The sequence below is a fragment of the Haliotis cracherodii genome, unplaced genomic scaffold (genome assembly GCF_022045235.1).
Source record: "Haliotis cracherodii isolate W230 unplaced genomic scaffold, xgHalCrac1.p SCAF_3, whole genome shotgun sequence".
Lineage (NCBI taxonomy): Eukaryota > Metazoa > Mollusca > Gastropoda > Lepetellida > Haliotidae > Haliotis > Haliotis cracherodii.
In genome coordinates, this window is record NW_027266286.1 from 14,679,488 (window position 1) to 14,698,065 (window position 18,578).

Consider the following 18,578-nt stretch of genomic DNA (forward strand, 5'->3'; position numbering starts at 1 on the left):
CTATAGTTACAAAAAAGTTGTTGAAAAATATACTTTCGAAACTTAATACCTATCTTACCCTATTTAAAAGCGTTGGAAATCCTTTCGTCATCGTCTTCTAAGTTAACTATGTTTGTCAACCATATATCACGTGACTGACGTAATCAGATACGGCGCGGTTAAAAAAATATGGAAACGTTTTCGGGACATCTCTTATACTATTTTTACCATTCGTTCCAATGGTTCTAAGATACTTCTTTATATTCTTTTAGACCAGTGCGACCGTTCGTGGTCATTATAGATCCAATTACAGCATTGATGACCTGGATAATGCCTATAAACTGGTTACCAAAGAAAATGTATCTGCACAGAGGGCTGCAGCTAGGCGGGGTGTTCCAGTTTAGACCGTCGTCTCGGAAATGTCAGCCTCAACACAGTCAAGTCGGGACCAATGCCTTTATATACAGCAACACAGGAATCATTCCTGGCCAGTCACATTCGGGTTATGGGGGAGATTGGCTATGGTTACACTCGTCAGGAGACAATCAACCTTGCGAGTGACTGCTGTCCACTTGGGATATCGGGATCGTTCTCATCCATTGAGCTTGCGGTGGTTGTACAGCTTCATTGATAGATGGCCAGAACTTAAAGTACAGAAACCACGCAAACTGGAGGCTGCAAGGGCGAGATCGGCGACCAAGGAGAACATTGCGAGGTATTTTGAAGAGCTATCACAAGTCATAAAGAAACAGCTTGGACAATTCTCCTCATGCTATCTTCGACATCGACGAGAAAGGCCTCTCTACCGACGTTACACCCCCCAAAATTGTTGCCGGTGTTAATTGCAAGGCACAGGCCGTAACATCGGGGAAGTCTAAAACAGTCACGATGATTGCAGCTGTCAGTGCAGTTGGCGGGAATGTTCCTCCTTATTTTTGTATTTCCTGGTCAACGGATGAGAGAAGAACTGTTGTCTGAAACAACACCTGGAGCCTCTGGCACTGTGTCTGAGACAGGATGGTCGAATACGGACGTATTCAGCACCTACGTGAAGGATCACTTGGCGAAATACCTGCCAGCTCGTGACGCAGATTCACCCGCTCTTATATTATATGACGGCCACAAGAGTCACGTGTCACTTTGTTTAATTGAATGGGCGAGGCAAAGTCACATCATATTGTTTGTTCTTCCACCACAACCGCTTGATATCGCACTCTAAAAACAAGTGTTTCTGTATAAACACAGAAATAAACACTGATTATACAACACTTTATAGATACGTCTACGTGTATGTTTATAAACATACGTGTTTATGTAGATACAGGGCCGCTTATAATTAAATGCACATTGAGACGTTTATAAATAAACACAAAAAACATGTTGATACTCTTGCAACACTTTATAGACACTTATACATGTTTATGTTAGAATACATGTTCAATGATAAACACTAATGACTGAGTCAGTAAGACTAGGGAGAGTCCAGGGTGAGACGTTTCACGAAAGTGATCCATATTGTTCCTTTAGGTCCGCGTCTCCGACCACAAACTGCTGCAGCAATCCAAGCGCACGCGCATATATGTCTGGGTAGCTCAGATCAAATACATAATACGCTGCCAGTAGCATAACAGCTGCATCCAAGATAGATGCAGCTTGACAAACTCTCTTCGTCCTGTCCACCACAATGTAGGCTGTCATGAAACTGTTGTTGTCCTTATAGTCCTTATAGGCAAAATAAGGTTTCACTTGGAACAAATTGCAACAGAATTTATTTTACCACAATGCATTTCTACAAGGTCCCGAAAACAACATACCAAAAGTCCCAAGCAATCCCAGTTTGGGAAATATGTCTAATTTGCATAATCCAAAATGGCCTAGATTGCCTGAACTATTATTGACGACAATGGTGATGGGTGGCGAGGTGAATTCCTTGGATTCAAAAAATGTTTCTTTGACAGAAGCCACTCCATCCACCTGAAAGTTAAACATTAAATTTAAGTTTTGGTATAAAAAGCTTTGATAAAATTGTAAAAAACGTCTGCATTTAAAAAAATATGATAATCTTTAACTTAGGATGAAAGTCAGTTGGTCATTTCCATATAGCATAATGTTAAAAGCTTAAATGTAGGGGTCACAGCATACTTTAACCACAGGTGGAAAAAAATCCTTAAGGCCCCAGACCACCTTATTATTCAGCATACTGTTTGGGGGATTTAGAGACGAACCTTATGGACACTAATGATTGACTTGGACTTCTTAGCTCGGCCTTTTTCGACTGCCACAGTCTTTTCCATGCCCACCAGTAAGTCTATTTCTGTTATGTCATCTTTCTGTAATAAGATTCGTAGTTACAGTTATAGTACTTTTGATATGTGAAGCTATGATAATAAGAGTGCTCGCGTTAGCCTTCATTGTATTCGCCACATGCCGCAGGAGCCATTCAACCTTCTGGCAGACATCTTGTCTGACCTGTTCCTCCTCCTTTTCTGGGTACTCCATAGCAAAGAATTCCGACAGCACCTGTGAATAAATAACAGAGTATGAAATGACAAAAGTCTAGTCATTTTACAGGGTAATCTATTGAGTATAATCCTTTCCTTCATTTGCACATGAAGTTTATAATTGTTCTCTGAAACTGTACAGTGTTTTGATAATAATATTTGGAGACATCATGGACTACCAACAGCATGTTCCTATCATCTGTCACTACTCAGTACTCACATGTTGTCCTTCTGAGACACAGGGATACGCCTCAATTATGGCCGGATCTTTCCGTCTGGTAGAGAAGTCATCCACCTTTTTCTGTGCTGACGTAGGTGTCGGGGAAGCAGCTTGATGTGAGTGTTACTTGGTTTGGCCTTGTCCCATTCAGCTTGAAGTTCTTTGAGATTGACAGAATATTCTTCTTCAGACAGGAGATCGTCATTAGAAACAGTGACTTCTCTATATCGGAAATATTGTGTGAAGGGAGACATACCCACATGACAGTAGACCTGGCTTCACGGAAGACGGAAGGTGAACCTGCAGTTGTTTAGAAAATTTAGAATATACTCGACAACAATCTAGGTAGGCCTATATAACAATCTAGGTTCAAACAAGACTTGCGTAAATTGTAATATTGTGTTTTCAACTAGTTAATATAATGAAATTTCACTGCAGTTTTGCAATACTACTTACGCAATTTTGAGTAATCTTTTGCAGGAACACTTACTACAAAATGGCGACAACCACTCAGTATAATGACGTCCTATATTTTATACCACTGCTGATAGTATATAAACACTGGTGTTAATAAATCAACTCATGTGACCAACCATGAGATAAAGGACCTAACGGGTGAAAAATCACATTTTGACTTTTCAACATATATTGATGTATGCCTGGATGTGTTGTTGGATAGATGCATGCGGCATGAGGCACACGGAGTAAATCTGCCGATATATACAATTTATGTTAGATATCTACCATCCGTAAGAGGTCCATGGAAAAGTATTCAGCTTTAAGATGAGAGATAGATCTAAATAGATAAGCTTAAAAGTGTAAATTCAGCTTGTTTTTAATAAATTAGAAATAATAGTCGCCATAACTAATTCTATTATTTTGATCAAAAATGTAATTTTAGTTAACAGTTATACACTTATAAATACGTCTGTGTGTATCTTGTATCTCAAACTTGTTTTACACCAGTGACATAAAATATGCATTTGCGTCCATGAACAAACACTTCAACATGTCTGTACTAAAAAATTGTTTGTGGTGTGAAAAAGAACAAACGGGTGGGCATTTATGAATGCACATGTGTGTGTTGGCTGTATGGCAAACTGTGGTGATTATTATGCACCAGTGACGTAAGATATACACTAGCGTTTAGGAACAAGCACTTCAACATGTCTCTACTAAACGTTTGTTTTTAGAGTGCGGGTGTTACGGTCCTTTTGAGACCACCTGGATTAGAGCCTGTGATTCATTTCTTAGAGAAAATTCCGGGAAAGCCATCAGTAAACAAGACATATGCGGGATAGCATGTAAAGTGTTTAATTCCACTTCGACGCCTATTAACATTGTATCTTCCTTCAGAAAATCTGGACTCCACCCGTTCAACTCAGAGGTTGTTGACTTGCTTGTCTTGCCTGCCCGGTCTTTTACCAGGCCCCCGTCGTCTGATTCGGAAGGAAATGCGGTTGTTGCCAATACTGATTGTGCTGCACGAGATTTTCTGGAATGCCGGGGTGGCGAAATCTTGAAGAATGTGAAAACGTTAAAACCAAGGAATACACTGAGTAAAATCGTCGGTGGGAAAGCAATAACTGACCAGACAATACTTGACAAAATTACAGCGCATCGGGATAAACAGAATAAAGTAGGGAAACAGAATCCGCTCAAGAGGAAACGGGACATTCAACGTGATCCATGCACTGACCAGCCCACAACATCAGGATGGATATATCTATGGGAAAAGGCAATTCTTCCAATAACAACAAGAGTTTGCCACCAACGTGGCTATATCCCCCGTCCCTGTTGCAGAATGTATGACATAAGTAAATCTAAACAAACCCTAACCTTTTTTAACCGAGGTGGAACTTGTCATCGAAATTGTAAAAAAGAAGAGTTTGGAACCTTAGTCCATCTTGATGCCATGGAGACGTAAAAAATAAAAAATTCTAAAATTTCTAAATAGCAAAAGGCACCAGTTCAGCATGTACCTGACAGACCTGCAAAGTTTGATGAAAAAATATTGAACGGTTTATGAGTTATGCTCCAGAAACTAACCCTAACCTCACAGAACCTGAGTCTATCTATTTGCCATGGAAACGTAAAAAATAAAACTTTCTAAAAAAAATTAATAGCAAAAGGCACCAGTTCAGTATGTACTTGACAGACCTGCAAAGTTTCATGAAAAAATAATTAACGGTTTCTGTGTTATGCTCCGGAAACGAAACGTGACGGACGGACGGACGGACATAGTCCGTTTCTATATCTAAGGAAGAGATCTAGTCACGCGGGTACTGCTGCCAAAGCTACGCGCGCACCTGTAGTCCCACCGAATGGGTTTCACAGACAGTGAGACCGATGACGACGATGTCTGTTGTGTTGGCGGGAAATTCACTCCTGACGTCTTACGGTACACTGACACAATCACATTGGTGAAGTGGTCAGAGGGCAGTAAATGTGGACATTGGGTGCATCTAGTATTTTGCACGAAGTTACGATTTGTCCGCACTCATACACAATTTCTTTGTGCCCACTGCGAGCCAACGGTTGAAGAGTAAAATTCATAAATGTCTTCAAATATTCCAGTTGGAGTGACTCATTTAATATTTCTTATTTGATGTTGGAACTACGTTGAGTTCCATTGTATTTTCACCAAAAACATTCACGTGTTGTGTATGAAACATAATTTTGGTTTTCACCAACGGTGCACCATACATTCTTCGTGTGAAACGTCATCGCCGAAATCAGGTGACGTCGGACGCATCTACCAAATATGGGCCACTGCAGTAATGGCGGCAAGCGACAGCTAAATTTGAAGAGTGTCGTCAGTAAAATGTGAGTGAATATCCTTTGACAGATGATTGTTGCCATTAACAGAAAATTAACTGATTTAATTTGAACGTCTATAATTTTACCGCGCACTTTTCGTACATCGCCGAAAACAGGTGAAACAGGGATACTTACGATAAACGAAAACTCCAATGCACACATATTCCAAGACAACTTTAATTATGGATTTCCATTTCTTTCACAGAATTTTCACACACGAAACTGAGTTTTGATCATTAGATCTACACTTGTCCCATGTATTTTTTGTTCGGGGGATTTGGATATACATCGCACACGAGGTTTAAAATACAATCTGGGATCCCTTTCCCGTTTCCACACCAATCCTTCATCTGCTGTAATGTTTAATGTCCGTTTCTTAAAGTCCGAGTATCTACGATCTCTCCAAACACTTCGTTAATTTAACCCAGTCCAGAAGTTTTGGCGACGCTGTGTTTTCGAATCGACGAATTTCTGCAACGTGTTGGCCGCACCATTTCCAAACTGAGACCGTACTGTGTCACGCATGATTTTCTTTTTTATCACAAGTGACACTGACCCACTCGAGTGGTTGTTCTCTTGTTTTATAGGAGAAGCACCAGATCGAAAATCATTGCTTCCTGATTGGCCAAAAACGCAACGCACTGATTGGGCCACCTTTAGCATTCAGACGACCGTCTACCTAAAAAATACCAACACTACCCAAGAAAAAAAACCCGGATCAAATCTGACCAATCAGAAGCCTTGGTTTTGGACCAATCAGAGGCCGCGCTCGGACCATGGTGGGCTCTGATTGGTCGAACCCGGGTTGTGCTTTCTCTCCCATGGTAAAATCCATTTCCTATGGAAAAGAAACACAGGGGTCGGTCATTTTGGAAAACCGAGGTGCAGGCCAGGCACCGGAACGAACCAATCGGAGCTGCTGCCTGGCGAACCAACCAGGAAGCAGGGTATCAGTCCCTCTCCTATAAAACAAGAGCGAAGCCACTCACCCTGCATTCTATGACATCAACATGGAAAACTGGGATCTGGAGCTCGTCTTAGTGGTGCATCCTTTGCCACTGTGCAAAGGATGCCGCTCGGACTTGGCGAAGAAAGAAGCAGTACCAGCATTGCAATCGCTACCTCCATGGCAGTGCGACAGGTGCAAAGGGTGCCTGCCAGTATATGCCCTTGGCACAAGGGCACAGGATGGCACATTCCAGTGCATCTATTGCAACACTGTCCTGAAGGACACGTACATGAGACGCTTAACTCACACAAGTAAGTGCCCTGTGAGACGGAAGATGACAGTCCACCCGTGCCTTTGCACCACTGCGTGTATGTGGGTGAAGAAGTGATCAACTTCTTCCCCAAAATGGTCCTTTTCAGTGCCACCCATCTCTCCCGAAAGAACGCTTTTCATCCTTTGCTTTGACGACCCTCAAACCCAAACAAAGAACCCACCTCCTCCTCCAGCCACGTCTATGTTTAGAACCAAAAAAAAGATTTTATACGCGCTTCTTTCAATGTCGATCTTGTTTACCTTTTACGACCGCTTCTCTGGTTTTTCCCCCTCCTCTCCGGAAACGGATGTGACGCCCTCTTGGAGGTGCGCACGCCACCGGAAACGGATGTGCCGCCATCTTGGATGCGCACGCATGACCCATAATGCCCTGCGTACACCCAACCGGAAGTGACGTCATCAGAGGTCACGTAAACCAACCGACCAATCAGAAGCCAGGAGCGGCCCTGTAGTCCTGCTCACAACTACTCCCAAGTGTTTAAACTTTCTTTTTTAACTGTCATAAAATACCTTCCACAATTATTGATAGACATGTTTTGCTAAGTAATATAGTTTATTTCGTCCGCCCGCTTTCTAGTCAGTTGAGGCTTGAGGGGAGAAACACATACAAAAAATATGGATGGCCTTATGCAAATGACACTTGGCATGCCAATCAACGGGGAATCTGGGTCACTGGAACACGCCAAGTTTCACGGATTGAGTTACTTCGGCACGAGGAGCTTTCGGACAAGTGTGACTTCGCCAAAACACATTGCTACTGGGCACTGAAAACATACACGGAAACGACAAAAAAAACTACTTTCATCACTTGAACATATTTTTGACCATTACCAGGGTTTTTTTTAAACGTTCGTTGTCATCCAGATTCCAGATGAAGGCAAGACGAACACAACGAAGAACAACACTGTTGAAATCACCGATTGCCGTATATATATTGCGAGAAATGCTATTCATAAACTGCAGATAAACCGTACACCACGGGATAACGATTGGTGCCGTGACACATATTATGTTTTTTTGTTCAATTAAGCTGCCTATATTCATCACGACAAACGTATTTCGTTCACGTCCAGTGAATAGCTCAGAACTATAATTTGTGTGTTGGACTGTGTTGGATAAATTGTATAAACGGTATCATTTTTTGAAGACGTGAAGACGACATGGCAGGTAGGTTTTGAAACCAAAGACCTACGAGTTTGTTGAAAAGTCTTGGAATCGTTTGATGGATATTTATTACCATTATACCATTATGAACATGACAGCCTAAGTGAGCAAGGTTTTCATTGGTTCATATATGTGTTAATATATGTGTGACCTTCCATAGGAGTTCACGTGCATATGTAATAAGCTAAATATGTCTGTGTTTTTTATTGGTTAATGTGAGTGAGTCATCAGAGGTCACTTGCATGTGTAATCAGCCGAATAGTACGCTACATAATCTCACATATGAGAGCTGAACATGTTGGATTAAGTTTTTGTTCTATACTTTGTGTGTTTATTCCAAGTTACCACCTTGTTATTGTGACCAGATATCCACACCTTTCTTGGATTCTAAAGCAATGAATTTATTAATAACAGTTATAGCCTTCACCTTCATGGAACACGGCGGGATAACTGGTTGCAGATATCGTTCGCGTAGCAAGACATTTTGCACATGCGTCTCTCTGGCTCAGCTGCAAATCAAATATCTAGCCTAGCCCCAAGACACTTCGCGTCCAAAGAGTTGGATTCGTTTTGTTGAATGTTGTTGCATGCTGTTCCTGTAACTTATTTTGCATACTATTATTCTTTTCAGCAACTATTTTCTGCGTTTTTTCTCTCGTTTCAGGCCAGGACACGTTACATATACAACATTTATCTGCAGTAATGGCGGTAAGAATTGTACCAGTATTAACTATATGCAGTGTTAAACTTTAATGTACAGTTATATGGTTTACTGATATCCTATTCGCACTTCCTCGCAAAGGTTTATGCATTTAACTATGTTCAGACTCATAAGTAATATTATTTCATGTTCATTGCGTTACTAGGCAGGCGCGCGTGACAGGTGATGCCCAAAATTCATGGCGGCTACAAAACGTTTACTCTTATTAAAAAATTACATAGTTCAGTTGTTATTCCAATTTATATGAGTTGTGGGTTCTGGTGGAAACACAATTTGCAAACATTTGGTGCGTTTTTTGTCATATCAGGCAAAAATGGGGTTTATCATGAATACCTATATGAATGTCAAATGTATCATTTTGTTTCATGTAATTAAAAAAGGTCATTAGGCCTCCATTAACCTAAGCTTGTCATATAAAGCGGCTTAGTGGACCCGGAAATCCGGAAGGGTGTCATGATACACCTACTTCATGATACAATTCTTATTGCCATGTTTGATTCACTATATGATACAAATAGCATTATATAATTTGTTTGAATTCTTCATGTTCCATACCACCCAACAGACAACAAAATGTCGTTGATGTCAAATGGTTTGTGTTTGTATGATTGGTTAATTTATTCCTACAGTATCATAGTATACTGTAAAACGTGAAATTAATGCGTCTCCAAAAGAATGCGACCGCTGGCCCCTAGCCAAAAATGCGATTCAATATGAATGCGACACCCCCTCCTCTCAAGCATCAGTGGATTTATATCTAAACAGAAGTCCTCTGTCAGGTTTACAGGAGAATCCTCACCTTAATCCAACCTTACATTAATCCAATCACACACCAAAAAGCACCACGATCCACCTACTTAATGTTTGTTTGTTGTTTAACGCCGCACTCAGCAATATCCCAGCTATATGACGGCGGTCTGTAAATAATCGACTAACTAATCGCAGCTAGTTGAGACCACATTATCTACAGTCCACTGTGTGAATGATAATTATCATGGCTAGGGACTGGCATAGTTCTTGCCCTCTGGTACATAACGCTAGGTTAGAATCTGCTCAGCTAATGTAGATCTACATGTAGTTGCACCTGCTGGGAATATGCAACTGAACATTCAAAACAGATATTTAACACAACTAGTCACTTTTTAGCTGTCCAAATGCCAGGGCAAGATAATTGTGTTTAGATTTCCACAAACCTATCTTCCTGTGCGGTACCTTATTAATTTTCAAACTTTGTTTCAGAGTGGCATTATCTCTGTCAGTGCCAAGGATGGAAACTGGGCTTTTATAGTCCGTTAACTCAAAATGATGAGTTCAATCACGATTTTGCCGAAATTATATAAACAATATTAAATGATATCTTCGATTAAGTCAAAATAATAGATTACAAACAAACTACTGTCACAAGCCCAATTATAAACATAATGCTGAGTATTGCGTTAAGGCAAAAACATGACATGTATCAATTCCATATATATATATATATGATTATTTTTCGATTTGCAGATCCTGTATTGGAGACTCTAAATAATTGCAACAGAGCCATGCTTTTCTCTGCTATGATGGATTCAGACCTTTTTATATTAACAGCGGCTCTGTCTCCAAAACTCATAGACAACTCCCAAAAATGGAAAGAAAAGTCTTAGACCATCTGCGGCCACAGATGTTGTACAAGGCGTTTTCTACTCCATTGCCTTTACAAAGGGAAGTCAGATGTTTGTGTCCTATTTTGAAAGTGGATGCTTCTCTGGAATCATGCCATCCATTTCCAATGTTCTTCAGGAATCGGATTCGACAGTCACTCAACTTTTCCCATATAGGTGATGTTGTTAAGTATTACTAATGTCTGTTTCATTGTTTGTATGTCCTTAAATACAGTTATCACAGTATGGATTCAAACCAATTTCATGAAGTCAGAAAATTATTATTATCTTTCTGTATAGCATTTAGCAGTCTGCAACTTTAGCCACTAGTTGGAAGCCCAAGGCTAGTAAAATTCTGTTTGGTCACAGTTAAGAATAGTCCATATAACAACACTACATTCTACTGAAAATGATCCTAAGAGCCGAGTTCAAATGATGGTGACTCGCCCGTATTACTTTTCCCATTTCTATTAGATTGGAGACACTTATTTCAGAATATGATGAGCAAACTTGATTCTTGTCAGGTGATATTACACCAGGTAGGCACCTTGCACTAACATAACTTGAGAAAGACAGAGACGAGTTCAACAAAAAATACCACAACAAGGTAGTGCACATTAGCTCTGTTGTGAGGAACATACTGATTTTACAACTAAAGTGGACACTTTCTAGCACTTTTTACAAACTTACATAACCTGAAGATACCAAATTAATTGTGTTATGACAAAGCATGTGCAGATAGTTGTGGGAATCTTGTTTTGTCTCTTACAAACAGATACAAACAGTCTGTATTCATAATAATCAATAGAAATAGCACATTATAATACTAGAGTATAAGATTATTTTAATAATTGAACTGTATAACTTTGTTTGTTGTTTAATGCTGTACAAAGCAATATTCGTGCTTTGACAGCTGCCTGTAAATAATCAAATTTGGACCTGACAAACAAGTAATTGACATCATGAGCATCAATCCTTGCAAATGGGATACGATGCATCAAAAAAAGTCTGTGAGCCTGACCCCTCAATCACGTTAGTCGCCAATTATGACAAGGATAATCGCCTCTTAAAACAAGCATGGTTTGCTGAAGACCTATTCTAACCCTGATCTTCACTGGTAAATTTGTATGAACTAAACATGCTGAAGTGGTGCCTATGATCATGTGGCACTTGCTGCCAAGACAATGACAAGAACTACAGTAACGATATTCCCTCTATTTGGGTACAACACAAACTGACAAAAACACTGAGAAATATGCACATTTGCTCTTAGTCCTTATTAAAGTGTGCTGGTACTGTACAGACAAATCTTATTTTGCAATGTATAAGAAATAACAGGAAAATGACAAGGACTAATGCAGGCCAGTAGACAAAGTGAAAAGGAAAATATACAATATATAAAACACTGCCAAACAGATCACTATTTAAAAACTACACTATGTCGTTTTGTGTGTGTACAATGATATTACAAGAGTCATCCGAAGACATATTTAACATATGACATTACCCTTCATTAATTTTCAATTTAAATTGAAAAAATAAAAAATCTGTTAATAGCAAAGGCACCACTACATAACCTGCTTGATAGGTGTAAAAACTTTTGAGCAGTTAAGTTGTATGGTTCGGGAGATATGGTCCGGACAAGAGCACTACCCTCAAATTTCCTAAGTTCATAATATTTCCATGGAAACGACAAAAATATAAAATTCTAAAAATCTCTAAATAGCAAAAGGCACTACTGAGCCTGATTGGTAAGTGTACCAAGTTTTGTGAAGCTAGGTTGTACGGTTTAAGAAATATGCTCCGGACAAACAATGATTACAGACGGTTGGTTGGTTTGTTGTTTAACGCCGCACTCAGCAATATTCCAGCTATATGACGGCGGTCTGTAAATAATCGAGTCTGGACCAGACAATTCAGTGATTGACATCATGAACATCGATCCACGCAATTGGAATCAATGACATGCATCAACCAAGTCAGCGAGCCTGACCACCCGATCCCGTTAGTCGCCTTTTTACGACAAGCATAGTCACCTTTTACAGCAAGCATGGGTTGTTGGAGACCTATTCTACCCCGGATCTTCACGGGTCGAATGGTCAACGTGTTCTGGTGTTCTCTCCTCACGGTGGTCTTTGTTTCTGTGGAGGCTGATGTGGTCTGATGAGTGAGAGGACCTTTCACTGTTGGATTCAGCATGTTGTGGAAAAATAATCTAAACTCTTTGTCCACAGTTTTCTTGATATCCCATTCAGAAGTGTGATATGATTCTAAAATATATTCCTTAAAGGATCCGTGAAGATCCGGGTATGAATTGCTCTTTAGCAACCCATGCTTGTCGCAAGAGGCGCCCAACGGCATCGGGTGGTTAGGTTGATGCATCTCGTGTCCAAATTGCGTGGATCGACATGATGTCAGTCACTGGATTGTCTGGTCCAGACTCGACTTTTTACAGACGGCCGTCATATAGCTGGGATATTGCTGAGTGCGGCGTTAAACAACAAACAAAACAGTGATGCTAGATGATTGTGTGAGGAAAGATACTTGATATGTCAAAGAGAATAACTCACAGCTATGTTGTCTCACAACTGACCATTCTGAGAAGAACTACAATATTCTACAGTAAATTAATCAATGGTCGTTTTGGTTTATTGCATGGTATCTCGGTGAGCTTGCACTATTAAAAAAACATGTGTCATCAACGAGGCCATGGGTGATTCTTAAAAAAATTAGATACATGTGTTATCTATATATTCCTGTATTCCAAGGCAATCTTGATTGCATTCTTTGATTAACATTTCAGTGTACCAGAAGCAAAAGAAAACCAAACTTGTTCTGGCTTATATGAGTAGAAGTTGCTTTGATATTTTGAAAGTCTGTGTTGAACTATTCAGACACTCATATTTCAAATAAAGTTCCCTGTTCAAACAATTTCAGAAGGTGAACAGTGAACAAGAATAGTCACCTAAATATACATGTTTTTATGGTGTAGGCACGTGCTTGAACATGGAAGCAAATCGATCTCTTCTGCCTTTACTTTCAGGAATGAATTTGAAACCAAGTCAATGGCCATGAAAGGGACAGAAATCAGAAAAACAAACTACTGTGTCCATCCATGAAGATCCGGGGTAGAATAGGTCTTCAGCAACCCATGCTTGCCGTAAGAAGTGACAACGCTTGTCGTAAGAGGCGACTAACTGGATCGGGTGGTCAGGCTCGCTGGCTTGGCTGATGCATGTCATCGTATCCCAATTGCATGGGTCGGTGCTCATGTTATCAATCACTGGATTGTCTGGTCCAGAGTCGACTATTTAGACCGCCGTCATATAGCTGGAATATTGCTGAGTGCGGCGTTAAACAATAAAGCATTGTCACTTTGCAGTATGACGGGGGCTTGACCTGTCCACTTTCAGGACTGTAGTGTATAGGCCAAAGTATTTCTTCAGTACCTAGTACGTAATGATAAGGAGATGACCTTTTTTGTTAATGCCTGTTTACTTGGGAGCCCACGATGACAATGACAAGCAGACGTCGCCAGTGACGTCACTTCGACATGTGACGTCACATCCGAATTGGCAGTGCGCGAAGTAGCACGTGCACCATGTAAACAACACCACACTACAATCCTCCCTGTTAAGTGAGTGAGTGAGTTAAAATTTAACGTCGCATCGGCATTATTTCAGCCATATAGCGACGAGACCAAGCTAATATATATACAATTAAGTTATTTATGCAATGACATCCCTGTTTAGAATATACAACACACCCGCGAACAAGTTTAAGGAACACTAGGAGGAGGAAATGCGAAAAGGTCACAATACGAGAATGCGAAAAAGTCACAATGCGAGAAAGTCACAAATCAAGTCTTTCAGGAGGTAGGCGAAGTGGTTGTAAACGTCGCATCGTCATCGATGGCACCGGTGAGGTGTTGGGGAAAGACATCTCACTTGATGGTGCATCGTCATTTGTAGTCATCGTTGTCTCAGTGGTGGATGGTGGTGTTGCAGGCTGCTGAGGCATGGTCCGTGATGTCTCAGGAAAAATAAACTTTGTAGTCTGCAAAGTTGTTGGTAACAGCATTTCTCTTCTGTGAAGGATGTCTTAATTCACTACCTGAATCATTGTTAGGAGCCACAATGATGTGATCAATATGCACATGACTTGGGGTGATTGTCAATGTTCACAATGTAAGCAAGGGGGCCGATTCTCTGCAATATGGAACCATAGACCCACTTGTTTGGACCTCTAAATCTTCTGACGGCTACTCTTTGTCCAGGTTCAAACTGTCTCAAGGTAGGATTTCCACCATCATGTAAGTGAGTGAGTTATGGTTTGTAGTCACATCGGCAATATTTCAGCCATATCGTGACTAATCCACCATCATGTGTTATCTTCTGGCCTATTTGTTTCTTTGTAACATGTTGTCTTAGATTTGGCTGGAGCAAGTCAAGTCTTGTTCTGATTCTTCTCTTCATTAGCAGTTCTGACGGAGTTCTTCCAGTGACTGTGTGAGGAGTAGTTCTGTACACAATCAACATATTTGCTAACTGTCTCTGGGGATCAGATTCTTCTGAAGTTTTGAGGTGCATCTTCAACACCTGAACAAAAACTCTCCGCTGCACCGTTGGATACTGGGCACTGCACAGGTGATTAATGCCATTCATCTTCATAAAAGTGTTGAATTCTTCTGAGTTGAATTGTGGGCCGTTGTCAGATACTAACTGTTCTGGTGTGCCATGTGTAGCAAAGATATGTCGCAGAGTTTCAACTGTCTTGCTTGTGGTTGTTGAATTCATCAGGTACATTTCTGGCCATCTGGAATAGGCATCGATTAGAATGAAGTAATTTCGTCCTTTGTATTCGGCAAAATCAATGTGAACTCTTTCCCACGGTTGTGATGGACATGGCCATTCATGCAGTAGTGCGGATTTGGGGATGTTTCTCACAGATGTACAATTTTCATAGCATTTAAAAGTGAAGATTCCGGGATAGAATAGGTCTTCAGCAACCCATGCTTGCCGTTGAAGGTGACTATATGCTTGTCGTAAAAGACGACTAACAGGATCGGGTGGTCAGACTCGCTGACTTGTTTGATGCATGTCATCGATTCCAATTGCGTGGATGACATGAACAGTCTGTTCACAGTGGTTGGTTGGTTGGTTGGTTGTTTAACGCCACACTCAGCAATATCTGAGCTATAATGACGGCGGTCTGTAAATAATCGAGTCTGGACCAGACAATCCAGTGATTAATATCATGGGCATCGACCCACGCAATTGGGATCGATGACGTGCATCAACCAAGTCAGTAAGCCTTACCACCCGATCCTGTTAGTCGTCTTTTACGACAAGCATAGTCATAGTCAGTGTCTTAAGCCCAAATATGTGTAGATGCCTGTTGGAATAATCACATAAATGTGTTACTATCCTAGGGAAAGAGTGGCCTTTCAGTGAATATAGATGTAAAAGGGCTCATCAGTTCCTCATTCGACGTTGAAGGAATCCCGAGTTGTTGGTTTTCTTTTATTGAAAATGAATGTGGACAGAGCCTTTGGGATCCATCTCGGGTTTTTACTGTTTTAGATTTTCCAACAGAACAAAGCCCTCCTGATTGACATGAAACAGTCCAGTTACTGTCCAGTTTTGGCATTGTCCCAGTCAATAGACATTGATGACTTATGTGGAACTCCTCCTCCAAACCTTTGTTTTGTTCCTACTACTGAGCTGTTAAAATCGGATACAGAATGGTTTCCATTGATTCTGTGATCCTTTGGAACTTGGAAAAGAACACCAGTGTCATGACGCCCAATTATGTGTAGAGGCATCTTGAAATAATGAAATAAATGTGTTACTATCATAGGGAAAGAGTAGTGAGAAGGGAGAGTGTTTTAAGTATGCTAACTCTGTGGTAAATGGTTTGTTATTTAACGCCGCACTCAGCAATATTCCAACTATATGACGGCGGTCTAAATAATCGAGTCTGGACCACACAATCCAGTGATTAATGTCATGAGCATCGATCCATGCAATTGGGATCGATGACATGCATCAACCAAGTCAGCGAGCTTGACCACCCGATCCCGTTAGTCGCCTTTTACGACAAGCATAGTCGCCTTTTACGGCAAGCATGGGTTGCTGAAGACCTATTCTATCCCGGATTCTTCACGGGTCCTCGTTAATTTACAGATCGCGCTCATATAGCTGGAATATTGCTGAGTGCGGCATTAAACAACAAACAAACAAAACAAAACCTGTCAGTGAATGTAGATGTAGAAGGGCTCATAAGTTCCACATTGTCCTCAGCTGATGATGTTAGATTTCTTTCATTGAAAATCTCATTTCTTAACAGTTTCAGATTTTCCAACAGAACAAAGCCCTCCTGGTTGACATGACACAGTCCAGTTATCATTGTTGACATGCACAAAGTCAATCATTTTTCTCTTTTGCTGAATATTTGGTTCCTCGAGATTCTGAATCTCCAGCACTATGTCCTGATTTTGCACTTTCATTGAATGTCTCAACTTTTAATCTCTGTCAGAGTCAGGTTGAAATTCTGCCGTGTAGAACATATTTTTGGTTGGTTTATTGTTTAAACGCCGCTATATTCCAGCTATATGACGGTGGTCTGTAAATAATCGAGTCTGGACCAGGAAATCCAGTGATTGATATTATGAACATCGATCCACGCAATTGGGATCGATGACATGCATCAACCAAGTCAGCGAGCCAGGCCACCCGATTCCCGTTAGACGCCTCTTACAACAAGCATAGTCGCCTTAATGCCGTGCGCCAGACAGGGTAACAACAAGTACCATCTTTCAACGTCTTTTGGTATGACGCGGCCGGGGATCGAACCCCGGAAGCTCTCAGGACGGACGCTCTACAACTAAATATCGTTCGAGATCATGCCTGATCACCCACATGTTGTACGACTTGTAACAAACTTTTGTGGCAGCATAATATTGTATTGCCATGGCCGGCTGTTGCTCCAGACCTCTACCCCATAGAACAACCTAGGAAGAGATTGTAAAGACGCCTACGACAGGACCAGAACCGGCCGGTGACGCTAGCTCAGTTGGTTCAATGTTTGGTTGATAGTTAGAATAACATCCTCCAGGCTGTTTTCAATCATCTAGTTTTGTCAATGAATTTGTTGATAAAACATTGATGAGACGAGTGACCAATTATTATGTTGTTTTTTTCAATTGCACAACAGTTACACCACTTCATGTGAAGCACAGTAACTTTACACAGTATACACACTTTACACAGGCTCGTTGACTTGGTTGATGCATGTCATCGATCCCAATTGCGTGGATCGATGTTCATGTTATCAATCACTGGATTGTCTGGTCCAGACACGATTATTTACAGACCGCCGTCAAATAGCAGGAATATTACTGAGTGCGACGTTAAAGAACCAATCATACTTTAGAATCAATATTGCAACTTTGATTATGTGTTTGATACAGTTATTTTGTGTTTTCTTGTGTAATATGCATGAAAAATTAACACAAATTATTTATGGTTGAATCTAGTCAAACATAGTTGGCATAAAGTGGTAACCTCTGTGGACTCAGGTCACTCAAAATTATATAATCAAACGCAGTAGTGACGGTTTGATTTCAAATCAAACAGGAAGCGCATGTGAAATCGAAGACCTCCGTCAGCAACCATGGTGTGAGTTGATAGCACTGCTTGGTGTGCCTCGAGTCGTGCGAGTGAAAACAAATATATAACGCGCTGACAATCTGTATTTAGAATGAGTGAGTTGGGTTTAACGCCGCTTTTATCACGGCGTGTCAGCTAAGTGTGGGAGGAAAGCCCGAAGTGATGCAGGTCTCAGACGTTTACCATTTCGATGAAACCCATGCACGGGTATGGTGCTGACAGTATTCGGAATGAAATGATTTGGTCCAGAACCTACTGGAGAGGAAATTATTGCTTGGTGTGCCTCGAGTCGTAAGAGTTATTGGTTAAATATATAACGTGTTTACAATCTGTAATTGGAATGAAATTATTTGGTCCAGCAACTACTGGAGAGAAGGTATTGTTCGCTGGATGCCTTAAAATTAACTGTAAATTGTTTGGCTTCTTTCACGGTAAATATATTCTATCTGACAAAAAAACCCAGAGGTGAGGTGAAATAGGGTTTAACGTCGCATCCAAAATTATTGTACGTGTGTGTGGCTGCTTGTACTAGTCCGGACTGATTCTGATTTTTAGTGCTAGCACACCGAGATACCATGCCG

The 18,578-nt window shown here is 40.7% G+C and overlaps 2 pseudogenes; one reads left to right on the forward strand and one right to left on the reverse strand.

The window, feature by feature from the left end:
• The first annotated feature begins 484 nt into the window (after positions 1 to 484).
• On the forward strand, positions 485 to 4,008 carry LOC139474711 (uncharacterized; annotated as a pseudogene).
• LOC139473979 (uncharacterized) lies at positions 1,477 to 2,954 on the reverse strand (annotated as a pseudogene).
• Positions 4,009 to 18,578: the final 14,570 nt, after the last annotated feature.